This window comes from Trachypithecus francoisi, unplaced genomic scaffold, assembly GCF_009764315.1.
Source record: "Trachypithecus francoisi isolate TF-2019V2 unplaced genomic scaffold, Tfra_2.0 Lachesis_group7, whole genome shotgun sequence".
In the NCBI taxonomy this organism is placed as follows: Eukaryota; Metazoa; Chordata; class Mammalia; order Primates; family Cercopithecidae; genus Trachypithecus; species Trachypithecus francoisi.
In genome coordinates, this window is record NW_022681472.1 from 31,955,222 (window position 1) to 31,966,565 (window position 11,344).

The 11,344-nt window shown below is 31.8% G+C and overlaps 1 long non-coding RNA gene across 1 annotated transcript; it reads right to left on the reverse strand.

The window, feature by feature from the left end:
• Positions 1-206: 206 nt before the first annotated feature.
• Positions 207-10,735, reverse strand: LOC117079018. The gene is made up of 3 exons (XR_004435250.1): positions 10,663-10,735; positions 1,767-1,801; positions 207-299 (listed from the first exon to the last, which is right to left on the reverse strand). It is a non-coding gene; the product is annotated as an uncharacterized LOC117079018 (long non-coding RNA).
• Between the last annotated feature and the right edge of the window lie 609 nt (positions 10,736-11,344).

An 11,344-nucleotide genomic window follows, 5' to 3' on the forward strand; every position in this document is an offset into this window, starting at 1 on the left:
ACAAGAGGTGTCTTTAAGTAGTTGAAGCTGTAAGAAAATTAATTCTCATGTGTGGGCTAAGGTTTGATCTTTCTGGTATGTTCAAAATGCATTAACCTCATGAAAGTTCACACTCATTTTTTAAAGCTTCTAAAGGTTGGAGGAGGACCAAGGTAGCTTTTTACTCACAAAATAATTCAGTTACACCATTCTGAGTCATCCTCACTGATCTGCTCATGCCCATTCTTGAAATATTTCAAATGCCTCATTCTATTAAGCCTCCATGGATTGACTGACTTAATCCTGAGTCTTGCTTGATTCTGAAATGGTAAAATAGGAATAGTTATACTTACTGCAAGCAAACTTTTAAATTCAGCAATATGAACTATAAGGTCATTTCTACAACACAGCCAACAATGGGGTGAAAAATGTAGACTTCAGTTTCCATGCTTGGTCCACCCTATGTGATGCCAAACAAGTGAGTAATCGGAAACATTTGTGCATAACTTAATTTTTCATGCATTACCCCAGTGTTTCAGATTTCTGTAAACAGAGCCTAAATCTATGACCTATTAACAAACTCTCACTTCTTGCCATCCCTTTTTCTCTCTAGAACCTTTCGCTAGTGGGAAGCAATAAAACATATTAGAACTAACTTACAATGGACATTTAATCGTGGTTTTTCTTTTTATTCTATTTTTTAAAATATAAATAGAGTAAATGATAACATGTAGACTGAATTTATCATAAAGACATTTTCTTATGGTATATTGCAAGGAACTATGAACTTGTAGTAACTACTATAAGCAACTGACAGGTAACTCTTACTCTAGGTTGAGGTAAAGTTTAATTGTATATGGAAAAAAAATGGAGAATGTTTCACGAAAGATGCTAGACTTTTTTTTGAAAAACATACCAGCAAATATGTAGAATGAGGAGTCATACTTTATAAGCTCCCATAAACTTGTAAAAATATGTATAATAATCTTTCCATAGTGTACACTGGTATGATATTAATAAATCACAATGTAGCACATTTTAAAGTAGGGTTTTAGCTATTTTTCTTAGTAACAGGGTTTTAAATCTTAGAAGAAAAATGTAAATTATGACTTTCTGGGAAACTATATGCTTGTATTCCACAATCGAACTTTTAAGGAAAATAAACTATTAGATAGTTTGGTACTAAGTACCCCTGTACTGAAAAACAAGAGTATTGCCACTACCTGGCAATATTGTATTTTTATATCTACTCTTTTATGTGAAAAAGATGGAAGCATGATAACTAGCATCAAGTTGCCTTGATCTAATAATAATAGTAATCTCTGATTACTATCAGAATTAGAAACAATATTTATATGGAACTCTTTTTCTAGGGTCCTAATGATAACATCTGATGACGAAGTGTAACCATCAACTTTAAAATACAATGCAAACAAAGATTAGAGACTGACATATTACTTTGAAACAATGTTGTTTATACATGTGAAACAAAGACATGACTGCATCATTTTTAACCTATATTTGCTGTTTCATATAAATCTGAAATTCAATTGATTAGGCTTCAAAACAATATTGTTTTCTAATAGATGGTATTGATCATTTTATTTTAAAAAAGTAATAATACATTTGGTCATATTCAAAGAATATATTTTGGTTGTCATTCAAATAAAATTTAGAAAGGAAAAGATTTACATTTATATGTTTCTTCAGCACTGCCCATCAATTTGAAACTGTCTTCTTTAATAAATGCTAATGATTTGGTTGATTACGTTTGTGCATGTACTTACCAAGCAGTTTTGGGAATCAACACACTGATGAACCTCTATCAAGAAGAGAAATTATAGCATTAGCTCATTTGCTTTCTAAACAGCAGTAGTGAAAATTCTATCCAAAATAATATTAATGATACTGTTTTAGCATCCGCACAGAAAAGCATGTACAATTTCTTATCAGTGTTTTGTAGATATGGTTCATATTTATTGGCTATTATCTCTTCCTTCTGTGTAGGAATACAGCTGGGTACGTATTTTAAACCAGAAAATCAAAACCAAAACCAAAAACAAACTAAAATGCCCACTTAAAATTGAAGTGTCTCATCCAGGTTTGAGAAGGGAGCAAGCCTATTTGTACCCCTTGCATAGGAAAATAGCACGATGACATAAGTTCAGGGCAATTTCTCTGTGTTGTCTTTCTGTTTCTATTAGAGGATTTTTTACTAACTGGTCAAAATGCACATTACCATTACATTTTTTCCACCATACCTTATGTAGCCACTGTTATACTAACTAGTAAGGTTGTTAGCCAGAGGAACAACACCCAGAAAACAGGGCGAGGCATTCCAGGGCCAGTAAGTCCTTGTCCTGTATAGATTAGAGAAGTGGAGCCCCATGTGTGTTAAACCGAGAACTTGAGCCTTGCTGAATTTAACATTAATGTGTTTTCTTGGTCTTTTTAGTAGGGTAGCTGAGGGCTTTGCCGTATTTATAAAGCACTCAGAATTGTAAGACTTAGACCACAACATTTAGAACACATTCATCACTTGACCTTTAAAGTCAGTTTAATATTTTCACTTTTACTAAGAAGGAAATAATCAACAGCACTGTTTTGATTACATTTTCTTCATTTTCTTCTACCCAATAATGAAGGGGAAATTTCTAGACCTATAAGAATATACATGCATATATCTTTGAATATATAAAATTATAAAAATAAACATATATTTATTTAAGTAGTTATATATGAACTATATAAATATATAAAATATTTATATATAAACAAGATAGATATACAAAATAGGATAGTTTATTCTCAACTATAGGAAGATATGTAGATAGATATAGATAGATACATATCTATATACATATAGATATTTATATGATGTCAATCTCAAGCAGAAGAAAGGAAAGCCAGTAGTAGGTGCTCTAGTTGAAGATACAAAATGACATGCGACTGGAGTATTAATTCTAGAGGCCATATAAAGATGTTTATATCTATATGTGGATAGATAGATACATATATAATTGCTTTCCTCTCAGATTTTAAATTGTATATACATCATTGCTACTTAGAGAACTATTAACAGTTCATCACTACAAATTCTTTCAATTAAGAATAGAAAATGTGTGTGTACTTATATGGTATATGTATTTGTGTACATATACATGACCAAATGTGTTTGATGGTAAAAATGGATGATATATATATATACACACACACACACATACACACACACACACACAGACCCAAGACATGAAGAAATCAAAGTAGAAGATAGAAAAAATCCCCAAAGCATAGGATCAAATAAAAATTATTCTCACTTTTGGTATCACCTGACAGTCTCTATAATTAAATAAAAACACAGGCTAAATTTTTATGTTTAAATACTTAGTCTGATCCTTTTATAATTCATAGAAGAGGCCATTCCAGGAATAAATAGAAAGACTTCCTAATGTTTCAGTAATTTTGAGATCATATGGAATATTTTACTTCAATCATGAAGAAAAATTCTATGACGATTACAATGACATGAAATAAATAAATTAATGTGTATTTAATTCTTTGTCTTAAGAGTTCCTTTTAAATACTAATTACTTAAAAATTAATTGGAGCAAGATTTTATGTCATATATACTTTGTGTTACCAATTGTTACTGTAAAATATTTTTAAATAATCATTCAAAATCTTTTTTATAATAGTCTTATTTCTAAATATACTGAAAATTGTTAAGTATAATGATCCTCATCTAGGTAGCTGTAAGAAAACAGTAAAAATTCTTATTTTTATTTCAACTACTATTTTCATCAAACTAGACTACATTCTTTCCCAGACACCTGAGACATAAATCAGACATCCCTCCTGCTTTTCTCTCTACAAGGACTTACCTACATCCACTTCAATTTTTTTTTCAATAAAATATTCACCGATTGACTACTGTCTCACCTATTGGACATTCTGACATTAGTAGGCAAGTCTCAATTTCAGGACCCAACTTGAAATGGACAGCCTCTCAGAAAAACATTTTTTTCTAATTTTCTAATTTTGATTAATCTTCCAAGACAGTGGGCTAGGTTAGTCAGCTGTAATGTGGGAAGGGCTTCCTGCCCTAAATTTTAAAATATCACCCAACGAACTTCACAGTTTCCTCTGAAGGTACTACTCATTCTCCGTTTGTTCATATAGGTAATCACATCTCAGCTGAGTCAGTTTCACATCTTCAATCAATGACTGTGTTCTTCACTCCTTAATTCTCTTTCTAAATGAATTTACCTTCTTCCTCCTTCACTAAACTATTTATCATTTTGAATATTTTATACTGTCCCTTAACCTGTTCTTTTCATTGCTATTAATGCTGAAAAGTGCCCTTTACTTTAGAAATCTGACCTCTTTCATGAAGCTTTATTGATGAAGTAGCTATAAAATAAAACTATTTCTCCCATTTTCAAACAGCAAAATGTACAGCAATCATGAATTACATGTACATGATATATATTCATTCATTGGCATCTTCCCATACCATCATATAAGCTATTATATATATATAAGCTATATATATATATATAATATATATATATATATATATATTATATATATAAAACAATGCAACACAGATGTGTGGAGCCTCTGTTTTGTGTCATGCACTTTTATAGAAGCTTTATGACTATAAAGGTGAGCTAGACAGAGAAGGTAAGCAAACTGTTAAAGTAGTAAACAATATGAAAATCTACTAAGGAAGATATACACAATCTTACAGTTAGACATTTTGTTCATTCTTATGCACATATGGAAGGTCTTTGGGAATTCAAATGACAATTCAAAATGCTACCTAAATAAATCATAAACTTTCTATTCTATTTCCATTTGGTAACCGTGTGGTGGTTCAACTATCCTTAGCAATGACAGCTTAGAACAGACAACTTTACACTATTAAAAATCACTGAGATTATAACAGCTTTTGTTTATGCAGATTATAGTTAATAACATCTATCATATTATAAAATAAAACAGAAATTATATTTTAAAATTATTCCTCCATTAATTTAAAATAACAACTATAAACACATTAAATGTTAACATAAACAGTATACTATACTAAAACAATGATATTTTTAAAAATAGAAAAGCAAGGAAAATGTCACTGTATTATACGTTAGCAAATCTTTTTAACATGGCTTAATACAAGATGCTGAATTTTAATATCTGTTGCTACATTTAGTCTTGCAAAATGTTATTTGGGTTGTGGTTATGAAGAAAATACACATTTCCACAAATATATAATTGAAAAAAATGAAGGACATTTTAGCAAACTTTTCAGTTAATTGTAGATTACATCAAACATCAACAAGTAGTCATTTCTTAAAAGTTAGTTGCAACAGGCAATGAGAAACCGTATCAATGAATACTTCACTCTTAGGTTAAAATCTGTCATCTATCTTGCATTTTTAATGGATCTTTGACCCATGTATAATTTTGTAGCACCATGAATTGGTCTTCTATTAAATATTGGTTCACTGAGTTATGCAAATTTTGATACATTTCATTCTCTAGTATCAAACAATAATCACATGTATTAATATAACTTCTAGGATCTTATCAGAAATATCATTAAGTATTGGCAATCTGTCATGCTCATGGTGGCAGGTATAAATTCTCCAAAATTCTAATTCTCCTTAAATGTTAAAATCTTATCATTGACAACAAACACTGTGAGTTGTTTCACTTGTAGATATTCAAGTAGATATTTGTATAAAAGGGGCTATTTCAGCTCAAACTGAATTACACAACTCCTTTACCTCAAAGTAGCCATCACAGTTAGTACTTCAGTGTGTAGCACAAGTTCTTTATGGGCACTTCCCATTTTGTCACATAAAGTATTAAAAACATACATAATTAAGAGAAAACATTTAATTAAAGTAGTTGCTTCTTCAAAGGGCAATAACATTATTATTATTTTTGTTTAAGTGGAAGTGTATCATCTTTGCCCAAAATGAAGAATACAATGATTTCTAGCAAAGTTTGGTGCTGTTGATTCATGCTAAAAGGTCAAGACTACTAAGGTTCTAGCACTGCAAGCAAATTTCAACCCAATGAAAAAAAGTAAATAATAAAAGTGTTGATATAAAAGTGATTTTGGACCTCAAGGACTCCTTAAAAATATGTCAGGGTTCTTCAGAGGTCTGGGCCTATGCTTTGATATATACATATATACACATATACATTATATGTATATATGTACATCTATGTACATATATACATTATATGCATATATGTATATATACACATATAATGTTCTCATAGTGTACATACTTGTTTACATGTATACATATACATTTTGTTTAATCCTTTCAAAAATTCAATGCACTATCACCATTTTTTAAAAAGAGAACATTACAGCTGCATTTAATGACTTTTTCAAGGTCAAAAGACCTATAAATGGCAGAATCCAGATTTATATCCAGATTTTCTGAAGTTTAATGTTCTCATTTTACCATAGGTGTTAAAAATAACTCTTTCACAGCCTCCTCTAATTTAAGGAACACTGAACAAGTCCTGTACCATCAGCTTGTTAGCAAGTCTCTATTTAAACACTATAAGAAAATGATATGTATATGTATAAATCTTATTTCAAATCCTTTATGGCATGACAGTCCCACATTATATCTATTTCATCCCTGTTCAAAATTGCACTATAATCATGTGATATTCCTCATCATGCCTAGTTTTCTTAACTGCCATAATGATTGATAGCTGATTTGGTCATTATATTGGCTAAAATATCACCAACCAGTTCATGGTCCAGTTATTTCAACCTTCAAAATGATAATTTCAAATCAGTGTTGTGATCTATTCAACTGCATACAGGTCAGCTTTAACTGTGTTGACCAAGAAAAACTTACCTAAATCTTAGGGGTTACAGGAATACAGGGAACAGAAGTTTAAAAAATAATTTCTGCAATTTATGAAGTGCTCTTGCATAAAACTTTTCATGTAAAGGCAACAGAAGCCCTGAATACTAGCCTTGATGCTAACTAGTTAGCTATGTTAAAAAAGTATTTACCATGGGCCAGGCGCGATGGCTCATGCCTGTAATCCCAGCAGTTTGGGAGGCTGAGCCAGGTGGATCACGAGGTCAGGAGATTGAGACCATCCTGGCTAACACGGTGAAAACCCATCTCTAACAAAAAAAATTGCCGGGTGTGGTGGCAGGTGCCTGTAGTCCCAGCGACCTGGGAGGCTGAGGCAGGAAAATGGCGTGAACCTGGGAGGTAGAGCTTGCAGTGAGCCAATATTGCGCCACTGCACTCCAGCCTGGGCGACAGAGCAAGACCCTGTCTCAAAAAACAAACAAACAAAAGTATTTACCATCACCATGCCTTGGTTTCCTTGTCCATATGATGAGAGAGAATTACTACATGATCTGTTTCTCTTCTATTTTAATATTGTGTAATTGTGCATAGAAAAAAAGTACACCTCCCCTTGCGCATTCATGATTTTCTTAATTTAAAGTAAGTATTGTTTTCATGCCAGTCTGACTTCACACTCTATAGTGAAATCTTTAAAATCCAATTAATTACCCAGATTTACAAGTGAAAGTTTTATAGAAGCACTTTATCAGCCTCTTAAACCTCCTTAAAGTATGATGTTTAAAAAAATATACTCAGACACTCTCTGTTTTCTTTCTCTAAATAAAAATGAAATTGTTTTTATAATTGTTTTATAATATTTATTATAAATTTGATAAATGGAGATTGATTTCCTCTTTTAAAGATGAAGGATAATCCATCCTGAAATATTAATAAGAAATCTTCAGAGCAATGTTAGGGTGGGGAGGGGCAGATAAGCAAGTTTTTTTGTTTGTTTGCAATTATTGAAATTATAGAGGCAGAATCCTTCCAGAGACAGAAATATAATCACAATTATCTGGTCTGTAAAGAAATTGTTTTTATTTCTGTAGCCAAAGGAGAGCAAATTATAGGTATTGGGAGTCCTTTTTATAGAGAACCTTATTTTGTGTATATATAGTATTTGTTATTTACAACATTTCCCCCTTCTATCTAATATTGGAATCAGAGACATCCTATTATCAACTAGAATGTGTTTTAAAATCAGACTGTGCTCTGAAACCTGGGCTTTGCTGCTTGCAAACTACGGGAGTGTGATCCGGTGTTTTGCCCTTTCTAAATCTTAATGGAAGACAATAAACCAGTTCTCTCTAAGCTACTGAGAGACATGCAGGCAGTATCTTCACGGTCAGGTCACTGTTGTGCCTTCCATACAGCTTACGCTACCTCTGGATGGTGAGAAGGTGGGATGGCACATCGTAGGCAATCAATGCACAGCGGTTACCCTAGGCTGTTCATGCTATCCCTGAAGCTAAACTGTGAACTTGTAAAACATGGAAATGGCACCTTGATTTGTGGAGTAATGTGGGGACATGGGGGGACATGGTTATAAAAATATTAACTGAAGATAGCAAGCAAAAGTTTTATAGCCATTATTTCAACTGTATACACAAAACAAACACTGGGGAGAGGCCATTGTATGTTTCTCATTGGGTGACTGTTCAAACAAGTTAAGGTACATCCAAACAATAAAATACGATGTAGCAATTAAAATAATAATGTAGTACTTTAATGCGTTTATACGGAATAATTTCCAAGATATGTTACATAAAAAAGCAAAGTGTAGAAGAATGTATATAATATACTCCTATGTATGTAAAGATATGTAGAGTAAGGCTGGGTGCAGTGACTCACGCCTGTAATCCCAACACTTCAGGAGGTTGAAGCATGCGAATCATCTCATATCAGGAGTTCAAGACCAGCCTGGTCAACATGACGAAACTTCTTCTATACTAAAATTACAAAAATTAGCTGGGCACACTGGCTCACACCTATAATCTCAGCTACTTAGGAGGCTGAGGCAGGAGAATCACCTGAACCCGGGAGGTGGAGGTTGCAGTGAGCCGAGATCATGCCACAGCACTCCAGCCTGGGTGACTGAGCGAGACTCAGTTTCAAAAAAAAAAAAAAAAAATACGTGTGTGTGTGTGTGTGTGTGTGTGTGTATGTATATGCATCTGTGTGTGTGTGTGTGTATGTGTGTGTGTGTGTATGTATATGTATATACATATAGCAGTATCCCTATCTTCCAGGGTACTTTCCAAGACACTGCAGTGGATGCCTGAAACCTTGGATAACACTGACCCCTGTATATCCTATGTGCTTTTTTCCTGTACTTACATACCTATGATAAAGTTTAATTTATAAATTAGGTAGAGTAAAAGATTAACAATCATAAAATAGAAAAACTATAAAAATATACTGTAAAAAATAGTCATGTGAATATGTTCTTTCTCAGTTTCTCTCAAAATGCTGTAATATATTTGGACCTTGAACTGAAATCACAGAAAGCAAAACCATGAATAAAGGGGAACTACTGTACATGCATTTAATGGAATACGTAAATAACAATGCAAGGATCACAAACTAATAAAAACAGTTGTCTCTGTAGGAAAGAGCTTAATTTTCACTGCATATGCTTTTGCATAGTTTGTTGCTTTTTAAACATGAGTACACTAACTTTAAGATAGAGAATAGTAAATGTTTTGATGTAAAATAGAGATGATTTATGTATTTATAAGGCAAATCCTTGATATACTCTCCACCCAAAAACAAAACAAAAGTTGGCAAAAGATCAATTTGTCATGAGTTGCTTATATCTTATAAAACCAAAGAAAAGTTACTTTTAAAAATTTCAACCAACGAATGCATTAATTTAAAACAGACAGAGCTATAAATGCAGAACAGACAGAGTCAAAGTATACTGTTAAAAGGATTGCCAGATAAGATATAGTATTTTTATTTTCTAACTCGGTCAATGCTAATTGCTGTAAGGTGAAAAGTGTTCTCAATTCTTAAGATTATAGAGGCCATTTTATACATACATATATATATACACATACAGAATTATATATATAAATCTTAATGTTTGCATTGAATATATATAACCATTATTTACATAATTACATATAATGTAATATAATATATATTTGCCATTTATATTTATATGAATGGCATATATATGTCATTTGTCATTATGTATATATATAATGGCTACTTATTTGGCCATTATTTGCCATTATATATATATATGCCATTTATTTGGCCATATATTTATATTTTATATATATACACACATATATAATGGCTATACATATATCTACAAAATGGAAATATATATTCAATGTCAAACACATATAGAATACGTTGAATATATAATTGAATATATATTGAAAACATATATAGACTATATATTTATATATAGTCTATATATATTTAATGTACATTGAACATATACATTGAATATATATAGCCATTATACATCATTATAATGACTACATATATATTCAATGTCAAACATTAAGATATTTTCAGGTAGTCCATTTTCTATTATTGTTTAGGTGAAATAGAGTATGCTATTTTATTTGGAGTTTTTAAATGATGTTTTCGAAGTTAGACAAAAATAATAATAAAAGATACTCCCAGGTTTAAGGTATTAAAAGTTTATGCAACATGTAATCTGGCTCCAATCTATCTTTTCAAATTTATATTCCCATACTTTCTTATTATCCCACTATGTTGCCAACAAATTAATTCTTCCTATGGTTTAGCAAACATGCCTTACCTGCTGAATACTCATTCAGCACTGACTTTTATACCTTTCTACCAATGTTAAAGGGGCTCATGGATCTGAAATGTCAAGAGGCATTTTACTCTAACTGCTTCAGTTAAAAGGTTCTTTTCCTTCTGTGATCTCATTTGCAGAGTGCTTGTTTTACAATGCATTCTATTACTAGAATGTGTGCACTTGTCAGTGTCCCTAATGGATAAATAGAAGCACCATGAAAGTAGGAAGCAATCATTTCATCCAAATCTTTAATTGCTGTGTGTGCTCCAGCAGCCTGGCCTAGTATCTTCACAGAGGTTATAACCAACAGAGTTCAATAGATGTGTGCGTGAATGGTAATGGATAGTTCAGTTCCTCTGAAGGTTAAATTCCAATCAACTTTGAATCTTTCAAGAAATAGCTACCTCGACTCAACATATAGTAATACCGATTTATAGTTTAAAATAGCCATTATATTGATCTTCAACCATATTCTTTCCAGGCTAAAGTAAAAATTAAATTCCAAGTGCTTTACTTAATATTTCTATTTTATTTTCTAATTCCTTAATAATCCTTGCATTGCTTTTACTAGCCCCCAACTTCTTCAATTGTTCTTTAGGCTATGGAGTGCAGAGGGGGCATTATATTCTAGTGAATTAAGTCAGTGATGAATGATTTAATTCTTCATGTTCAATGACTT